This window comes from Rhinatrema bivittatum, chromosome 4, assembly GCF_901001135.1.
Source record: "Rhinatrema bivittatum chromosome 4, aRhiBiv1.1, whole genome shotgun sequence".
NCBI lineage: Eukaryota > Metazoa > Chordata > Amphibia > Gymnophiona > Rhinatrematidae > Rhinatrema > Rhinatrema bivittatum.
Window position 1 is genome coordinate 365,591,339 of NC_042618.1, and position 20,991 is coordinate 365,612,329.

The window sequence follows — 20,991 nt, forward strand, 5'->3', positions numbered from 1 at the left end:
GAGCATTTACCTAAACAGATTTCCAACCACACCAGGCATCCCTGAAGTTTTAAGGTGCTGAGAGGAGGGGGAATAATTAGACTGCTAGGGAGGGGCCTGAGCCAAATGTGAAAGGGCACAGGCCTTTCCCGCCCTCCCCCCCATGCCCTAAGCACAACCCAAAAAGGTGCCCCCCCCCCCTCAGCCCTTTCATTGCTTAACTGACAAGACATTAAGAAGTAGATCTTAAAAACATACTGTGCAAAATCGGCAGCCTGAGCACGCCGAGCCGCACAGCCTGCCTCGGAGGGAACTTTCCTTCCACGTCCCCCCATCTTCCCCTCCCTTCTCCTATCTACCCCACCCCCCAGCCCTACCTAAATCCCCCCCTACCTTTGTTGGGCAAGTTACGCCTGCTTGAAGCAGGCGTAACTTGCGCGCGCCGCCTCGGCATCCCCCGGCACAGGCCGCAGTGCCGGGAGACTCAGGACCGCCCTCCCGGCCCGCCCCCGAACCATCGCCACGCCCCCTGGACCCGCCATGGACCGCCCCCTGACCCTGGACACACCCCCTCCCGCCCCTTTTACGAAGCCCCGGGACGCGGCGTATACAAAATAGGCACGCCGGCGAGCGAGTGCCCTGCGCGCGTAAATCCGGCAGGATTTACGCACGCAAGACTTTTAAAATCTAGCCCTAAGACTCAATGGGGCTGAGCGCACTGTTAACCCGAAGTTGGATGCGGGTTGTAGAGGCGCTAACTAATGCACCTCTACAACCCGCGTCCAACCGCGGAGTGAATCTAATAGCGCTCATCACATACAAATGCATGTGAATGAGGCTATTAGGCATTCACTCCCTATGCAAAAAACAAATGTGCATCTGGGATGAACATTTAGCAATCAGAAATTAATGCCTCCATGCTAACGTGACCCCCTAATTTAAATATTGCATGGTGCCCCCCCTGGGGGCGCATTAATAAAGAAATGACAGAGAGGAGCAGTCGGGAGGAGGTGTGGCGCTTTATGTCCGGGATGGCATAGAATCTAACAGGATAAACATCCTGCATGAGACTAAATGCACAACTGAATCTTTATGGGTAGAAATCCCTTGTGTGTCAGGGAAAACTATAGTGATAGGAGTATACTACCGTCCACCTGGTCAAGATGGTGAGACGGACAGTGAAATGCTAAGAGATATTAGGGAAGCTAACCAAATTGGTAGTGCGGTAATAATGGGAGACTTCAATTACCCCAATATTGACTGGGTAAATGTATCATCGGTACATGCTAGAGATATAAAGTTCCTGGATGGAATAAATGACATTTTTATTTATTATTTATTTATTTATTTTTAATTTTTATATACCGAAGTTCTTGTAGGGACTACAAATCACTCCGGTTTACATAAAACGAAGAACTGCTCAACAGAGAGCGGAGCTTTACATGGAACTGTAGAACATATGGAACAGTATAACTGGTAGACAATTTAACATAATGATAAATAAAAATAATAGTTTAACTGGTAATAAATAAAGAATTATATTATTTAATATAAGCAGTATAACTATTTATTTATTTATTTTATTTATTTAAAAAGTATTTATATACCGTTTTTTAAAAAAGAAATTTTATCAAAAACGGTTCACAGATTTAAAACCAAAAATAAAATAATCAAAATAAAATGGAATTTTTAAACTTTACATAAAAATTGGTAATAACTAGACAGAATGCTAGTATATAAGGTTATTAAAAATATAAAAAGTTTGGAACCATGGGCTTATTGTTTTGGGGGAAAAGGGGAAAAAGGGGGGGAAGGGGAACGGGAGGAGGAAGGGGAAGTGGGAGAAATAGAGCGTAAAAATTATATGAGATAAAGGGAAGAAGGGAGAAGGGTATGATAGTTGGAAACGTGTGAATGAGCAGGTATGTTGTAGTTATGTGTAGTATAAATGGGATTGTAATGGGTGTAACTATGTTTAAGAGGGTAATTTCGGTATTGATGATTAAGTTTAATTAGAAGACGTGTTGAATGCAAGTTGAAAAAGATATGTTTTGAGAGATTTTTTGAAATGTGCAGGGTTGGATATCGAGCGAAGATGGTTTGGTAAAGTGTTCCAAAGTGTTGGACCGGCTATTGAAAAGGCTCTTTTTCTAGTGAGGTCTAATCTGGCTTGTTTAGGAGAAGGGATATCTAGTAAATTTTGGTTAAGTGATCTTAAGTGTCGCGTCGGTTTGTATATGCGCAGTATTGAACAAAGCCAGGTAGAAGTATGATTATGGTTATGAATTAAACTATGGATAATAGAGAGAATTTTGTATTTTATTCTGAACTTTATGGGTAACCAGTGTAATGATTGTAGAATAGGGGTGATATGATGACGTAAAGATGTTCTGGTTAGTATCCGGGCTGCAGAGTTTTGGATCAGTTGAAGGGGGTATAGTGAAGAGTCTGACAATCCTAAGAAGAGAGCATTACAATAGTCTAAGCCAGAGAAGATTAAGGATTGAAGAATGGTTCTGTAATCTCGGTAAAATAGTAGAGGACGAAGATGTTTTAACAGACGTAGTTTGAAAAACGATTTTTTTGTAAGTGAGGATATGTGTTGTTTTAGAGAAAGATCTGAATTAATGTTTACACCTAGGCTTATAGCAGAGCGTGTTATGGGGATAGTAACATTATTGATTGTAAGATGTGATGGTGGACCTAATGAAGAATCAGAGATGGAAGTTAAGTATACGAGCTCAGTTTTTGCTGGATTCAGTTTTAATCGATTGTGGGAGAGCCAAGAGTTGATTGTAGATAAGTATAGAGAAACTAAAGATAGAGTGTCTGACCAGGATGATTTATATGGGACAAAAAATTGGATGTCGTCTGCATAAATTTTGAACTGAAGATTAAGAGAGGATAGAATGTAGCATAAAGGAAGTAGATATATGTTGAACAGAATAGGAGAAAGAGATGAGCCCTGAGGAACGCCGGAATTAATGATATATGGGGAAGAGCAGTGCTGACTATAATTGACTTGTTGAGGTCGGTTGGAGAGGAAGGATGTAAACCAGTTCAAAACTGTACCTGTGATGCCTATGTTTTGAAGACCTGAAATGAGTATCTGATGATTAATGGTATCGAATGCTGCTGATATATCTAAGAAAACTATAATGTAGTCTGTATATGAGTCGAATGCACGGAAAAAAGTATCAAAAGAGGATAGAAGAAGTGTTTCTGTGGAATGACCTTTTCTAAATCCATGTTGATTAATATGAAGAATATTGTGCTCTGTAAGAAAATCGGTTAACTGATGGAGTACTACAGATTCTATTAGTTTGGCCAGGGAAGTAAGAGATGCTATAGGTCTGTAATTGTTGAGATCAGATGTATCTTTTGCTTTAGCTTTTAAGATTGGTAGTATAGAGGTCTTTTTTAAAGTGTGGGGAATTCACCTGATTCTAGAGATTGATTAACTAGAAGAGTAAGAAAAGAGCAGGCTTCAAGTTTGAGAGCTTTGAAAAAGGCTCCAGAGCATGGATTATAAGGGGAGTTGGAGGGTTTTTGTTTGTTTATAATGGCTAGAATAGAAGTGTCTGAGGTAGGGGTGAATTCTGACCATGATTGACTGGGTACTTCATTTTTTTGAGTGGGATAAGGAAGGTTTGAGAATTCAGCAGAAATGTTAAGTACTTTAGTTTCAAAATGTTTAGCGATTTTATTACAGAAGTTGGTATCGACATTTATGAAGTTTTCATTTTGGGAAGAGGTTAAGGTTTTTACTATATTGAATAGTGTATTTGGATTGCCATTGGCTTTGGCAATGATGTTGGCATAGTAGAGTTTTTTTGTTTGATTTATTTCTTTATTATAACGGCGTAGGGTACAGCGATAGTTGTTTTTTAGTTCTGTGGTTTTATTGTTACGCCATTTACGTTCTAGTTTCCTAAGGAGAGTTTTAAGGGTGTGCAGTGATTTTGTGTACCAGGGAGCGTCTATTTTCTTTTTATTTCTATTTTGTTTGATCTGCTTAAACGGAGCAATTGTATCGAGGGTGGTTGTAATTGTAGTATTCCAAGAGTGTATTGTATCATTTATGTTGGAAAGAACTGTGGTAGGTATGTTAGGGGCGATTGTCTCTACAAATGTGTCTGCGCTAATGAATTTCCTTCTATGTATTATTGATTGTTTCTTTGTTGTTGTATATGGATTTTTATTTAAATTTAGAGTGAAATGAATTCTGTAGTGATCAGACCAGGGAATGGGTACTACTGTGATGTTGTTCGGAGTTGGAAAATGTTGAAGTGGGTTGAAAAATACTAGGTCTAATGTTTGACCTTTGATATGCGTAGGGGTTTTGATGAGTTGATCCCAGCCGAGGCCAGACATGGCATCCAAAAAGGAACTAGTGATTATGGAAGGATTAGAGATATGTAGATTAAAGTCACCCAGCAGTATTGTTTTGTTTAGATCTATAGGAAGTGTAGAGATAGTTTCTAGAAAATTTGAGAGTTCAGAGTTGAGACAACCAGGGGACAATAGATAATTCCTATGTTTAGTATTGTAGTGGCAATCAAAAGTATTTCAAACGAACCTGATGATATTATTTGTTTTTTTATTGGATTCAAGGAGGATTTGATGATAGCTAACAAACCTCCTCCTCGGCGGTTTATTCTGGGTTCAGATATGGTCGTATAACCTGTGGGAGTTAAATTGTTTACTATAGCTGTATCTGATGTGGTTAACCAAGATTCTGTAATAAGGAAAAAATCGGGCTTATTGATATGTAAGAGGTCTTTCAGAATGGGGACTTTTTTTCGAACAGATTGTGCGTTACAAAGAATAAAGGATAGAGTAAACATAGCTGCAGTACAGAACGTGGATCTTATAGCAGTTAGGGTTCGATTTATGTATTTCTTATGTCCAGACTGATATGACTTTGGTTGTGCTTGACATGGAGACATATTACCATATTTTCCCTGACCTAACATTGTGGAGATGTTCATTGCGACAACGGGTTACCGGTTACAGTAAAGGTTAAGCCAGAACCAGTGGGGAAACGAGGGGAAAAACGAAGGGGCAAAACAAAGGGGCATGCCCCTTTGTCGCGCCCCTTCGTCGCGCGGCGCTTAGGAATTCGTGGCGTTTTATGCAGCCGTCGCCCTCCGATGATGTCAGCAGGGGGGCGTGACCAGGAAATCAGTCCGGCTGGCTTGCCGCGGGTACAGGGTGCAAAGTAGGTGCAAAGTCCAGGTTTTTCCAGCAGAATAAGGCTCTCAGGATGTTGCAGAGAGCGGAGGCCCAGGCTCGAAGCCCCTCCGAATTCGCCGCGTTTTATGCAGCCGTCGCCCTCCGATGATGTCAGCAGGGGGGCGTGACCAGGAAATCGGTCCGGCTGGCTTGCCGCGGGTACAGGGTGCAAAGTAGGTGCAAAGTCCAGGTTTTTCCAGCAGAATAAGGCTCTCAGGATGTTGCAGAGAGCAGTCGGAGGCCCAGGCTCGAAGCCCCTCCGAATTCGCCGCGTTTTATGCAGCCATCGCCCTCCGATGATGTAGAAACGTAGAAATAAATATTAACAATGCCAAATATATATATGAGATAAAGTGAATTTTGAACTCAAAGATAGTTGTCCTGTTGCAGATTCTTAAAAGTAGTATTTGGTATAGTGTCCATAATTAAGGGATACCTAGTAATAAGGAAGTCTGTCCGTCACAGTAAAATTAAGCGTCTGGGAAAGCTTGTTGGAAGAGAAAAGTTTTCAGTCTTTTTTTGAATTCTTGATATGGAGCAATTGGTTCAGGAACCGACAAGAGAGGGAGAAATTTTAGATCTAATTCTCAGTGGAGCATAGGATTTGGTGAGAGAGGTAACGGTGGTGGGGCCGCTTGGCAATAGTGATCATAATATGATCAAATTGAATTAATGACTGGAAGGGGGACAGTAAGCAAATCCACGGCTCTCGTGCTAAACTTTCAAAAGGGAAATTTTGATAAAAAGAGAAAAATTGTTAGAAAAAAACTGAAAGGAGCAAGGAGCACTTTTTACCAAGGTAAAAAGTGTGCAAGAGGCGTGGTCATTGTTAAAAAATACCATCCTAGAAGCACAGTCCAGATGTATTCCACACATTAAGAAAGGTGGAAACAAGCCTTCCCAGACTCAGACTAAAAACAATTCTCTCCGATATTCAAATTCCAAGCAACAATTCTCTTTTATAACCATCCTGATAATCTTCCCCTACACTTTATAAACATCCAGAATCTTCATTACTTATGTTTTCTTCCTCATTGTTAAAAACTGCATTTTTGAACTGAACAATTCATTGTAAATCATTCACTTCCATCTTTGGAAACTTTACCATTCTACAGGTTAATACAACATGTTAAAGTTCCTATCTTTTCTTCTTCTTACTCCTAGTTGTACGTATCCTTGTTTATTGTAACTGTATTTATAATATGTATATTACATATTTGGTTCTATGTTCCAGTTATTACCCCATTGTTTACTGTAAACCGGCTTGATGTGATGTTATCACGAATGCCGGTATAGAAAAAATCAAAATAAATAAAATAAATAAGGCAAAACTATTACCGGCATGGTTAAAAGGAGAGGTGAAAGAAGCTATTTTAGTCAAAAGATCTTCATTCAAAAATTGGAAGGATCCAACAGAAGAAAATAGGATAATGCATAAGCGTTGGCAAGTTAAATGTAAAACATTGATAAGACAGGCTAAGAGAGAATTTTAAAAGAAGTTGGCCGTAGAGGCAAAAACTCACAGTAAAAATTTTTTAAAATATATCTGAAGCAGAAAGCCTGTGAGGGAGTCAGTTGGACCGTTAGATGATCAAGGGGTTAAAAGGGCAATTAGAAAAGGAAAGGCCATCGCGGAAAGATTAAATGATTTCTTTGCTTCAGTGTTTACTGAAGAGGATGTTGGTGAGGTCCCCGTACTGGAGAAGGTTTTCATGGGTAATGATTCAGATGGACTGAACCAAACCACGGTAAACCTAGAAGATGTGGCATACCTGATTGACAAACTGAAGAGTAGTAAATCACCTGGACCGGATGGTATACACCCCAGAGTTCTGAAGGAACACAAAAATGAAATTTCAGACCTATTAGTAAAAATGTGTAACCTATCATTAAAATCATCCATTGTCCTGAAGACGGGAGGATAGCTATTGTAAACCCAATATTTAAAAAGGGCTCCGGGGTGATCCGGGAAACTACAGACCGGTTAGCTGACTTCAGTGCCAGGAAAAATAGTGGAAAGTGTTCTAAACATCAAAATCACAGAACATATAGAAAGACATGGTTTAATGGAACAAAGTCAGCATGGCTTTACCCAGGGCAAGTCTTGCCTCACAAATCTGCTTCACTTTTTTGAAAGAGTTAATAAACATGTGGATAAAGGTGAACCGGTAGATGTAGTGTACTTGGATGTTCAAAAGGTGTTTGACAAAGTTCCTCATGAGAGGCTTGTAGGAAAAGTAAAAAGTCATGGGATAGGTGGCGATGTCCTTTCATGGATTACAAACTGGCTAAAAGACAGGAAACAGAGAGTAGGATTAAATGGACAATTTTCTCAGTGGAAGGGAGTGGGCAGTGGAGTGCCTCAGGGATCTGTATTGGGACCCTTACTTTTCAATATATTTATAAATGATCTGGAAAGAAATATGACAAGTAAGGTAATCAAATTTGCAGATGATACAAAATTGTTCAGAGTAGTTAAATCACAAGCAGATTGTGATAAATTGCAGGAAGACCTTGTGAGACTGGAAAATTGAGCATCGAAATGGCAGATGAAATTTAATGTGGATAAGTGTAAGGTGATGCATATAGGGAAAAATAACCCATGCTATAGTTACACAATGTTAGGTTCCATATTAGGTGCTACCACCCAAGAAAGAGATCTAGGCGTCATAGTGACTAACACATTGAAATTGTCAGTTCAGTGTGCTGCGGCAGTCAAAAAAACAAACAGAATGTTGGGAATTATTAGGGAATGGTGAATAAAACGGAAAATGTCATAATGCCTCTGTATCGCTCCACGGTGAGACCGCACCTTGAATACTGTGTACAATTCTGGTTGCCGCATCTCAAAAAAGATATTATTGCGATGGAGAAGGTACAGAGAAGGGCGACCAAAATGATAAGGGGAATGGAACAGCTCCCCTATGAGGACAGACTAAAGAGGTTAGGACTTTTCAGCTTGGAGAAGAGATGGCTGAGGGGGGATATGATAGAGGTGTTTAAAATCATGAGAGGTCTAGAACGGGTATATGTGAATTGGTTATTTACTCTTTCAGATAATAGAAAGACTAGAGGGCACTCCATGAAGTTAGCATGTGGCACATTTAAAACTAATCGGAGAAACTTCTTTTTCACTCAACGCACAATTAAACTCTGGAATTAGTTGCCAGAGGATGTGGTTAGTGCAGTTAGTATAGCTATGTTTAAAAAAGGATTGGATAAGTTCTTGGAGGAGAAGTAGATTACCTGCTATTCATTAAGTTGACTTAGAAAATAGCCACTGCTATTACTAGCAACAGTAGCATGGAATAGACTTGGTTTTTGGGTACTTGCCAGGTTCTTATGGCCTGGATTGGCCACTGTTGGAAACAGGATGCTGGGCTTGATGGACCCTTGGTCTGACCCAGCATGGCATGTTGTTGTGTTCTTATATTAACTGTTCAGTGGCTGCTTTCTGCGCCAAAATATTGCATCGGCCCCAATAAGTGCTGAAGGTAAAATAGATTAAAAATTCAGTTTTCTTTCAGACAAGACCCCATAACTATAGTAAATATAAACTTTTAAAATAATTTTATTTAACACTAAAAAGTAAGCAATGTAAGCAAATGATTTACTTATAACTAGGATGCAACAGAAAAAATGGAAATTTTCAGCACTCTGTGTTGCATCCCTTCCGTTGGTGCCCTATGTACCTGCTTACTTTTCTTTATGGTTAATCCAGGTCTGCCCTCTCCCCCTCCCCCCCCCCCTGCAATGCCATAGCTACGCCCCTGGTGTTGAGTGTGAGTGATTGTGTGAAGGTGTAACACAGAGACAGGAATCAAGAAGCAAACAATAATAAAATTAGATCGAGAAGAGGGATTTGTATATATTCTAATGGAGATTCTGCTATTTGTAGAAGAAAAATGCACTTTATAAGATGATGGCAAATCACCATGGAAAAGTGTCATTGGTGCTTTAAATATAATTTTTGCTTGGAATACTTTAGGAAGTCTTTCAGATTAGCAGAAGGGTGCTGATCAGCTAATTATAATTGAGGGGGTATTATTAGTGTTAAAGATAAGAGCTTGACAATGAAACAAAGAACTGCGGCACTAGTCTTATCAATCAAACCACGAAACAAAAAAGACAAAGTAGAATAAATTCCAATGCTGTGCAGACCACACTCAAAATCAAAAAATTCTCGATTTTAAATGATACCGCATCAGCAAGCCAGACGACGGCAGTGATAAACACTTGCCGTCCGGACTACTCGTCACTTGCGGTTAGATGTTTTAAAGTATATATTTTAAGTGTGATTCAAAACAGTCTTAGAATATCAGCTGGTCCCTGAGAATAAGCTTCAGAAGTTGAATCCCCGACAGCGGCCGGTGTTTCGCGATACTAAGATCGCTTCCTCAGGAGTGCTTTATAAATTGTTGAAAAGGGTGCTGACAAACAGAAAATCAAAATGTCAAGAAATTGAAAAACTCGGAAACCAAGTTACTTATCTTAAAGCGGCACAGCTACACAAACCTTCTATGTGGACTGCGCCCCCAGGAGGATATCCTGAGAGGGACCACTGGCTAGGCTTGGGTATGGAGACAGACACAGATAGTTCTTTTATTAGACAGGTTAATAGAACCACCAGAGGTGGCAGCAATAAGCTGATATGTCCGGCAGGGCTGAAGTCCCTCAGGAACTGGAACAGTGATCCCAGGGTTGCTGAGCTGTAGAGAAACTTATAGTGAGTAGACAGGGTATGCTGTGTTCATAGCCAAAACTGGATGACAAAACTCACATAAGGTCTTAAGGAAGCTCAGTAGCTGGAAAGGGTTAGGCCCTCGAGCAGCGAGTACCTGGTTCCAGGGAAAGCTCTGAGAGAGCGATGGTAACTCACAAATGTCTGTATCTGTGATAGCTTCCAGGCAGTAGAGAATTTTCAGAGTGTTCAGGAACATGGGCCCTCGAGGAGCGAGTACCGGTTTCTATCTGTAATCTGAAATAAAGAAAAGAGAGCGAGGCCCCCGAGGAGCAGGTACCCCTGGTAAGTCCGAGGAGGCAGAGTAGCTTGGAACGAATCCTTGCTAACCTGATTCGTTAGCAAATACTGAGACCTTTTATATTGGAAGCGGATTAGTCATCTCAGGGGGACGCCCCCGAGGTTCACTCCCTTGCTGGTACATCAATAGGAGCGCACGTGCCCTACGTCATCAGGCAACATGCCGGATCCGCAGTGTCGTGCTGGTCCGGGGACGCCGGAGGGAGACGGCAAGAAGACGCCACGGCAGCTAACCGTCCATCAGACCCAGAGGGAGTTGCCACAGAGGTGAAAAGGGCAGAGTGAGGGCGTCGAGCAGACGGACGCAACAGTACCCCCCTTCAAAGGGCAATCTCCTCTTCGGGTACCAGGCTTAGGTTTCAAAGGATGTGCGAGGTGAAACTGATGAAGCATCTCTTTATCCAAGATATTGGTCTGAGGCTCCCAAGTGATCAAATCGGGGCCGAAGCCTTCCCAAATCAGAAGGTATACAAAAGTCTTGCCTCTGTAACGAACATCCAGAATCTCTTTGATCTTGAGTTCTAATTTGTCTTCTGCAATGGTGACAGATGGATCTTGAGATTTGGAAGAATCTTTCAGAGTGTACATTGATGATATCAGCAGCAATGGGTAGAGCTGCTGTGGACGTCACTGAGGAATTCAGTGGAAGTGGTGATGTTGAAGAATGTCCAAAATCCACTTCTAAAGATGACTCTCCAGTAGAAGATGCTGGATGAGGATGGTATTTAGCAGCAATAGCTAACTGCTATAGATGCCACTGAGACTTCAACGGAAGTGGTGATGTTGGGGTACGTCCAACCCCACGTCTAAAGGTAACTCTTCAGTAATGTAACTGGATGAGATGTTGAATTCAGCAGCAATAGCTCAGCTGCTATGACGTCACTGAACCTTCAGTGGAAGTGGCAATGTTGGAGTCCGTCCAACCCCACTTCTAAGGGTACATCTTCAGTAATGTAACTGGATGAGATGTTGAATTCAGCAGCAATAACTTAGCTGCTATGGACGTCACAGAACCTTCAACAGAAGTGGCAATGTTGGGGTACGTCCAAAAACTCACTTCTGGATAACTCTTCCGTAGATGAAGCTGGAAGAGAGATGGTAGCAGCACCAGCAATTCAAACAGGCTGGTAGCTAGAGATATCTTCTTCGGATCTAATTGTGCTGTAGTTCTTCAGACACGACTTCCGAGTGAAACAATCGTAGCAGATATCTCTAAGTTATAGTCCGTGAAGACGGTAAAGATGTAGAGCGCCATCTAGCCATGGTGAACATAGCAACCACTATGAATATCAGCAGCCAGGAGTAGAATTGCTGTGGACGTCATTAAGATCCTCAAGAGAAGTGGCGATGTAAAGGAACGTTCAAAGCCCACTTCAAGTTGCGATGCAATAATAGATCTTCTAATTTGATGAAGGGACTCCTCAGGTCTTCCACAAGACGTCTGAGAATAATGAGAATAAAGTTGCCTCCTGCCCCTGAGTCCAACAGGGCAGGGGTCCGAACCGTAGCTGGTTCAGAGGTCACAGAGACTGAACGAGAGAGAGCGGAGGAGATAACGCAATATGGCCCAAGAACAGTCCTCCCGCGGGACTTAGGCCCGTCCGTTTCCCAGACGAATGGGGCATGTAGAGACATCATGGCCGGGCTGACCACAGTAAATGCACAGGCCGCGTTTCTTCCGAAATCTTCTCTCTTTTGAGGTCAAGTGACCATGACCAAGTTGCATCGGTTCATCTTTATCAACAGCAGGAATTGTTGGACCCATCCGAGGTGCAGGGGTACTGGCCTGTTTCAACCCAGTTAACACCTTAGACCGGAGTTCCTTCACCTTGTCTCGGAGCCGACAATCCATCCGAGTAGCCAAGGCTATCAATTCTTCCAGCGAGTCAGGTGTCTGGCGAGCGGCCAGCTCGTCTTTCAAGCGGGTATCCAGGCCTCTGCAGAAGAGAGTCTTGAGACATCTGGGGTCCCAGTTAAGTTCCGCTGCAAGTCTTAAATTCTATGGCAAATTCAGCCAATGATCTGTTGCCTTGCTTCAAGTCCACTAAAGCAAACCCGGCAACAGACATACGAGCAGGGTCATAAAAAATGGATTTAAACAAGTCCATAAATCCTTCTATGTCTTGCAAAATAGGGTCCTTGCGTTCCCACAAGGTAGATGCCCACGACAAGGCTCTCCCATCCAAGTATGACAGGATGTAGGTGGTCTTAGAGAGGCCCTTGGGAAACAATGAAGGCTGTAAGGTGAAATGCATGCTGCACTGGTTCAAAAAGCCCTGCGTCTTCTGGAGTTCTCCGGAGAAGCGAATAGGAGCAGCCAGTTTGAGCCCGACATCTAAAGAAGGAGGAACCTTTTAACACTAGTCCGCCCTGAAGCAGCATTTTCATAGCAAAACGTTGGCCACGTTGGCGGCGGTCAAACAGACCCTTTGAGTTGGAGGCCTGGCAGCGCGGCAAAACAAGAGTTTTACATTGCAAGCGCCAGATAAGTGCCCTGCTACAAAATCATAAAAATTGTCGGGATTGTTAAGGAGTATTGGACATTAGAAGCACAAACATGCGCTTTACAAAATGACACAATTGTCATTTGTTGGAGGTTTGAAAGAAAAAAAGAAATTTGCAAGAAGGGCTACTACGAAAGAAATTTAATTCTTGTTGCAGAGAAAAGTGTTGAATGGTGTCATTTGGTTTATGAGCCAGTGATGAATAAGAATATATAAATCACAATGTCCCAGCATTTAAAATACAGCTGAATAATAATGAATAAATCATAAAGACTATAACAGCTGAAGACAAGTGCCAATGTTAAAAAAGAAAAAGACATTATCATTTAAGTTGGAGATATAATGAGAAAGCCACGATTTTTGGAGAAATATGATAACATCATAAGGATCATATAAAGTAAAAACATTGGCATTTAAGTTGTAACTGTAGACAAAGCAGTAAACAATAATCGAGTTATAAGGAATGTAATTTTTCCAATCTAGATAAATATTGTCAACAGAAATTCATCAAATAACAGGTTAACATCAAATTATAGTGACACCGTTATAAGAACACATTATAATAAAACAAACAAGAAATAGTCTCTTTAAGTAATTTTATTAAAATAAAAATAAGAGACTGAAACAATTGGCTTCAAAGTAGTTTCTGAATATTCAGATCTCTTGCCAATACTGAGGTCTTTTCTCTAAAATAAAAATAGTTGAGTTACATTGAGAGAAATAAAGTTCTATGATTTTAGATAGAGATAATACTGAAGATTTAAGTTGATTCTCAGCAACAAACATACAGCTAATTATTTTTCATATTCTCATGAATCTCTGCCATGTTTCCTGATCCAAGTCTTCACTTCCTCGCTGGAGTCTGCTTCGCTTACAGCGTGGTCCGCGACCAGCCATGGATGGCTGTGTAGGGCGCGCTGCGGTGCAGTACTCAACCCATACTAGTACCTGTATCCCGAGTCCTCATCCTCACCTGAGTATCCTGAGTTCTTGTCCTTGTCTGAGTATCCTGAATCCTCTTCTTCGCCTGAGTACCCTGAGTCCTTATTATCCACATCTGAGCATCCTGAATCTTCGTCCTCGTCTGAACATCCTGAATCCTTGTCTGAGTTCTATGTGCCTTGTCTCGTCCAAGTCTCCAAGTATCCTCGTCTTGTTCCTGTTCCAGTACCATCACCTGTCCTCGACCTTGTCCGTCCTGTCGCATCTGCCGTTTCCACGTGGCAGGTCCGAGAGGGCTATCGAGTGGCCGGAGGGCTACCCCAGAGACCAGCATTGCATTGTTGGGTCTCTTCTGGTGCATTCAGGTTCGGCAGAGGTCAGGGATCTTGGTCTTCAGCCTGTCCGCCCATGCTTGGACATGTCTTGCCTGCCTCGGCGCTTCCACAGAGCTCCTCTGCAGTCGCGCCGTGGTCCAAGGGCATACCAATCCCCCGGAATCGGGACCGCTCCCTAGCACTCCCTCAACAGCAACTGGAAATTAACAATATCCGGATAAACGATACGAAGGAGGTTTCTGCAGTGTCAATCTGGGAAGGCCTTAAAGCAGTAGTCCAGGGGCATCTGATTGCAAGAGCATAAGAAAAAAATAAAAAAATAAGCAAAGATGCGATCTCAAAGGGAAAATTAGTAAATTAGAAGCCCAGCATAAAAGGACCAAGAAATCAGATGATTTACGGCACTTATATTTAGCTAGACAGGAGCTGCAGAACTTAAATCTATCTGAGATTTCATACTATTTAAATTTATTAAAGCAGCGCTTTTTTGAGGGTGGGAATAAAGCCAGAAAACTTTTAGCACAATCCTTAAAAAAGCAGAGGATATCTGCCCAAATTCTTAAAATTAAGGATGATCAGACACTATGGGCAAATTCACTAAAATCTGGCAACCTTACGAAGACTGGGTAAAGAAAGTTATTGAATGATGTATGCGTTACAGAGGTGGTATGGAATATTTAATATATTTAATAGTCGATCCTATAATTTTCTTCTTATAGGCAGATACTTATTATAATTATATAAAAGGTGATGGATGATCAAAACGGGAGGGACAGTAGGGAAGGGATGGGAAAACTATAAAATGTTTGGTCAGTATTGTGTATTCTTATTAAGATGTTACATGCATACGGGGCTGTATATGTCTTGTACTTGGTTTGGCCTTAAACTTTAAATGGATAAAAAAAAAAAAAAAGAACTTGCGATTTCCTATCACAGCTCAATCCCGGTTAAGTTACTAGCAGCAGTACTTAAGGCGCATTTTCCTTCTTTCTCAAAAATATAGCCTGCAATAGTCTTAGCAATAACGAATACCTTCCATTAAGAACAGTTAAAATATGTTCTCAAGTGTCTCGTTTTGATTATTTCCTAAAGCAAAAACGGGAAAGGGTCAAATGAGAGACACAAGTAGAAGATCTCTGGAAAAAGAAGTCGTGGGCTGAGAGATTTAAAACATAGCCGACTCCCCCATGGATGCACCACTATTCATGGTATTAAGTGAAGCAGTCAAACTTGCAAAACGGCGAAAAAAAAACACATTAAAAAACACAGAACCGATTAATAGCAATTTTTTTCTCTGGCTCATTTCGCAGTGACTCACACGGAAAAAATGCAATCGGATGGAAAAGCCAAAGTATCCGCAACCTGACAAGAGAAGGAATGGGGTGGGGATGGGAGGGATCCTGTACAAACATATGCGATTGGTCCAACACACATATTGCCCCGCCCGGCTGAGATCATTGGCAACCTGACGGGATTTTAACGACATTTGGGAACCCGAGAAACAAAAAGCACCTATCACCAGCCACTACTGTCTAGTCGCACACCCACTTAACTATCACCCTTTCTTTCTGAGCGAGATGCCGCCCATCCCTATTTTTGGGTCTCTCGCGGGGGAGAAGGCGGGTCTCTAGTGCTAATGCGCGAGTTCTCATTGGTTTATAGCCAGAAGTTGCGTTTCTCACGTTCGGTCGCTCATTGGTTGGCCGGCAGAAGGAGTCGTGCGCAAAGCGGCGGGTTGTGGGGTCGTGTGCAAACCGCATGTGGCGCAGCGAGGAGGAACCGAAAATAAACAGGGGAGGAGAGAAAGCGCGAGCGTCTGAGGTGAGTGACTAGGCGGGAATGGTGCGGTATCTGCCGGGTCTGGTACCGGGAAGACTTGACCGGGCTTGCTAATATCGAGACCGAGTTTCAAGGAGTGGTGTGGATCGCTTATAGCCTTCGGGGGATTGAGCTGCTCTTACTCCGAAGTAAACAAGTGGGTTTGATGGCGGCGCATTGGGGCCTACTGCGTCAGGCCTTGTGCGGGAAGCGCAATTGAAGGGCGGCTTTGCGGTGTGATGGGTGTTTCAGGCTTTGGGGGGGGTGGGGAAGCGCGGTGTACAACATTGTATGAATTGATGCATTCTGCTGTGGCCTGGGACGCTGGAGAGCGCCGTGGAGGTGCTGGGCCCAGTTCTGGGCTGGCACCATTGTGGGGAAGGCGGGAAGCTTTACTAGGAAGAGGAGTGTAGCCTGATGTCGGTGACTTTTACTCCTATTTTGGGCGCGAATTTTTTTTTTTGTTGGACTAGAGTAGTAAGTGATTAAATGTTCCCGCGCCCACTGTCTCGTTTAACCCCTTTTGCGGCCTAGGAAAAGGATGGAGGCCATGTGCCTGTCTCACAGTGGATAGACTCGGAGAAACTTTTTTTTTTTTAGGTTGCCGCCACCGGAAGAGCGCTTATTTGAGCGGCTATTTAATTAGAGGTTTAGGCGTTAAAACATCTATATTAGCCGATTGATCTATTTTGTTTCTTGCGAAAGTGTAAAACTCATACAAGTTACTGTACTGAAACAAATCTTACACTATCTTAATCTTTTTTTTTTTTAAAGCTAGACTTCATTTCAGTTTGTAAATCGTTTGTAGGTTGTGTTAATATTGGATGAACGGTTTGACATTTTGTTTTCAAGCTGCAACGTGGAAACTCGGTCGATTTCTAGTTATGTAGTATTAGATTGTGTGCGGTGTTCCTGAAAGAACATAGTACGTACGTGCACAGCCATGATGAAATCGTTGGAAACTCAGCGGAGCTGTTGAGCTCGTGGTATTTCCTAATAAGGAGGGAATGAGAAATTTTCTTTGCTTGAAAGGCACATAAATACCACTGTGTAGTAATCACTTTAAAGATTTGAAAACGTTATAGACTTGCTATTACGTACTTGGATGCAAGTTGCACGTACCTAAAATATGTTGGAAGCTTTCAAAGGTATTTTTTGGGGCTGTATGGATTTACAGGCTAGTGGTAAAGGCAGGGAGGACCTAGGTTTTGTAAGAGCCATAGAAGACGAGGCCTGGAATAGCCTTCCAGGGAAGGAGGCGGAGGCCATCGCCGTAAGGGGAGTTAACATGCTTGGGGCAGCTATGGAAGGCGGAGGTACAAAGACATGGGGAGGTAATGGTGTTTTTAAGTATGAGCTTCTCTACCGAACGTGATAGAGAACCAGAGAATAGAATTAATTTAGCACATGATGTAGCACTTGGTCGTCGTATGCCGACGTCTTACTATTTTTGCTATGCTTCTTTATTTATAAACTTGACAGTTAATAACCTAGTTATGCTTTTTAAAGTATTCGAACGTATGCCATGGAAAACGTGCCTCATTTTTTAGATTTTTTTTTTTTAAATATTACTTCTGTTTCAGAAATTTTTCCAAAAGATTTTCTGAGGAGTAAATTGAGACCCAGGTTTCTGTCAACTACTACATAAATTGTACAATAAGTAGGGCTTTCTTGATGAGCTCATTTCTAAACTCTTTGGGGGGTGGGAGTTACTTATCTGAATATTAAAGTATCTGAAATCTAACACAAGTTAATTTTGACTTAGTGTGGTAAGCTAATTATATGCTAATGCATTCAGAGTTTAAAAATGCCCAGACCAGAAAATGTGCACAAAGAAAAAGCGCACACTCACAGGTTTTATGTGGATAGATTTTTTTTTAATGCACAGAAAACATACTTTTTGCACACATTATGGGATTTTTAATAAGGTGCATAAAATACTAAAGTCCTGATAGTAACTTATTTTTGCTAGTGGACGTGTACTAGCACTGGAAACTTTATTCCATTTCAAAACAGGAGTAAAATTTCCAGTGTTAAGACATCAGGAGTTACACTGGTGTGTGCCTCTGGGGGTTCATTTGTAATTAAGGCATTAGTTTGGGATTTCCATGTGAGAGCATTGATCAGTATATTCAGTTCTATGCTCTAAAGAGTTGTAAACAAAACTACTTGATGCATTGAGTATTGTTTGATTTATTTTAATTAAAAAAAAGTGCACTTTGCTGAATGCACAATACATCGTGCCCTTTGTTTGGCATACCTGCACTAGAATTGAGGCCTTTTATCTGTGCATGAATAGAGAACTTATTAGTTGGATTCCTATACCTGAAACGTTTCTGGTCTCCTACATCTTTTGTAGTTTTATAGAATCTGATTCCTGGGAGCAAATTGTTAAAGACATAGTAAGTAATTCATTCTGATTTTCATTAGCATCTTCATGTTTTACTTGTGATTTTTGCTATGGTGGGTAATGTACAATGCTATGAGGGAATCTGCAGAAGTGAGCCAGGATTGTACAATTTTTGTTTTTTTTAAACACTTCCGGTGCTTGCTCATTTAAATATCGAAATAAAGAATCATGACACTTTTTTCTTGTGATACTCTGTGAAAGATCTTGTACTTGATAACAAAAATGTTGAATCATTAATGAGCTGTTTCAAGATGAGTTCTTCAGTTCATTAGCAATTGTGCATTAGTTTTGCGAATGACTTTACAAATGGAAAATTGCATTAAGATGGCAAAATAGCACACAACATATCACAATAGCAAATTTAATCTTCCCATTTTAATGTGCATAAACAGATATGCAAAACCATTCATAGCTTAGTACATTAGCCTCATAGGGCCCAATAAAGTGTTTAGCAGTGGATAAGTAGGTCTTACTGGCTATCTAGTTGTCTGCTGAAAATCAGTAATCTGGGTGGTACTACTTGAACCAGTTATCTTAACCAGATAAGTAGCAATATTCATTTTTATCTGGTTAAGTTAATCAGATAAGTTAGATCAGCCATAGAGCTGATTTAACTTAATCCAGCTAAGAAGCCCCTTGACCACAGATATTCAGTGGCATATCCATGCTGCTAAATATTCTTTGTAATTAAATTACTTACCTGCCCAGTGCTCAATATCCGGCCCATAGTGGCTTGTAAAAGTAATATGTTCTAGACTGAATACATTCCAGAGTCTGTTCAAATTTAACAAAACTTTCAACCACACCTGCAGATTGTCTTTGAAAGGTGACTTTTTTTTTAAGATTTTCTGCAAACTACTTTAAAGCCTTGGGCTTTCTTGGAAAAATGGGTTAAAAATTCTAGTTTACTAAAAGACTGATCTCTGGCATGTTTCCTTTTCTAACAATGAAATATATTTAAACATTTTTATGTTAACAGATTCTTTAAAAATGTGTAAACATGTAATACTTGACAATATTGAACATTTAACACTTGAATGTTTAGGTTGTATTTGCCAGTTGCTAGTAGTGAAACAATGAAAGTGGCTGCAGAGCTTGCAAGCTCATTTTTAAAAGGAGGAGCCTTGAGAAGTTTCTCTTTAAAAAATTTGGCCTGTGCGCACATTGCGGGTACCAATTACATTCTTTTTGTGCCTGTATTGAAATGAAGTTTAAATCGGGAAATTTTGTGCAGAGATTTGATTAGTCTCTTCTATGTAATTTCCTCTCACAATCTGTCTATAACCACCTTTTCTGGTAAGTACTTGGGGAGAGGGGGGGATAAACTGCCCACTAGCTCATGCCTGTAAAAAGGTTTACCCATATAAATCACTTTTAGTGCCAACATACAGGCAGATACAGTACAGTGTGCTCCACCGGAGCGCACTGTTAACCCGCAATTGGACACGCATTTCGACACGCTAGCTTTACCCCTTATTCGAATAGTAAGGGGTAATAGCGCGTCAAACGCACGCCCAACCCCCTCGAACCTAATAGCGCCCGCAACATGCAAATGCATGTTGATGGCCCTATTAGGTATTCCTGCGTGATTCAGAAAGCAAAATGTGCAGCCAAGCCGCACATTTTACTTTCAGAAATTAGTGCCTACCCAAAGGTAGGGGTTAATTTCTCTGTGTACCGGGAAAGTGCCCAGAAAAGCAGTAAAATCTGCTTTTCTGGGCACCCTCTGACTTAATATCATGGAGATATTAAGTTGGAGGTCCTGAAAGTTTAAAAGAAAAAAAATGTTGAGATCAGCCCGCTGCTCACGGGTTGAAAACCGGACGCTCAATCTTGCCGGTTTCCAAATCCGTAGCTGTCAGCGGGTTTGAGAACCGATGCCGGCAAAATTGACCGTTGGCTGTCAAACCTACTGACAGCCGCCGCGCTTGTCCAAAAAGAGGCGTTAGGGACGAGCTAGTGTCCCTAGCGCCTCTTTTTACTGCGGGCCCTCATTTGAATATAGAATCACGTGCTGGGAGAGCAGGCATTCGCCCGCTGTCTCGTGACTTTTACTGTATAGGTCCGCTAGTGACTAGGTTTTATTACCAAGGCTTAAGTATTTTTTAGTGATCTAAAAACACAATTCTGTGCTGTAAAAATGGTGGTTTAATGTAAAGCAAGTGGTGCTGAATGCAAGGTGTAAAGCTGCCCCCCCCCCCCCCCCCCCAGACAACTTTTCAGCCATTTGTTTTTCATTTGAGAAGAGGCTTATCAAATGCTATTAATGTCTATATGTGATCATGTGTAGGTTTACTTGGAACTTGATTTTAAAAAGCATTTACATGCTTAAAATTGGGTTTTGCACATGCAAATACTTTACTCGTGTATGTGGGCTTTTAAAATTGCTACAATATATGCCATTGAATTGTCCATAGGATATTCATGAGTAAGTACATTTTACACATGTAAAAGGCTTTCACATTGCTACAATAGTATATTAACATTATGCACGCAACTCCTTTTAAACATTACCTCCTTTGTATGAGGCGTGTCCTTGGGCAGACACCAGAACCTGGAGTTCTGAGTTGCTGAGCACTTTTTTGGGAGGGGGGGTCAAGTTGGCAAGTCTGCTATATGAAATGCATGAAGGTTCAAACCAGGCTAAGTAGAATATTTTTTTATTCATTTTAGTTAATACCAGCAAATAGAACAGCACATTAGTCTTGACATACTGTTTTTAACAAG

At 41.3% G+C, this 20,991-nt stretch overlaps 1 protein-coding gene and 1 long non-coding RNA gene across 4 annotated transcripts in view; one reads left to right on the top strand and one right to left on the bottom strand.

Annotated features, from left to right (window-relative positions):
• Positions 1-13,340: 13,340 nt before the first annotated feature.
• Positions 13,341-15,412, bottom strand: LOC115089535. Its single transcript, XR_003856147.1, has 2 exons — positions 15,355-15,412; positions 13,341-14,322 (listed from the first exon to the last, which is right to left on the bottom strand). It is a non-coding gene; the product is annotated as an uncharacterized LOC115089535 (long non-coding RNA).
• Positions 15,413-15,701: 289 nt separating this feature from the next.
• CNBP (CCHC-type zinc finger nucleic acid binding protein) overlaps positions 15,702-20,991 on the top strand; it is a 48,743-nt gene continuing 43,453 nt past the window's right edge. The window contains exons 1-2 of one of the 3 annotated variants that reach the window (XM_029600798.1): positions 15,702-15,857; positions 18,214-18,256. The gene's annotated coding sequence lies outside the window, so the exon portion shown is untranslated. Of the gene's footprint in view, positions 15,858-15,884; positions 16,012-18,213; positions 18,257-20,991 lie in introns of those variants that run through there. The other 2 variants (XM_029600797.1, XM_029600799.1) reach the window with 2 other exon arrangements.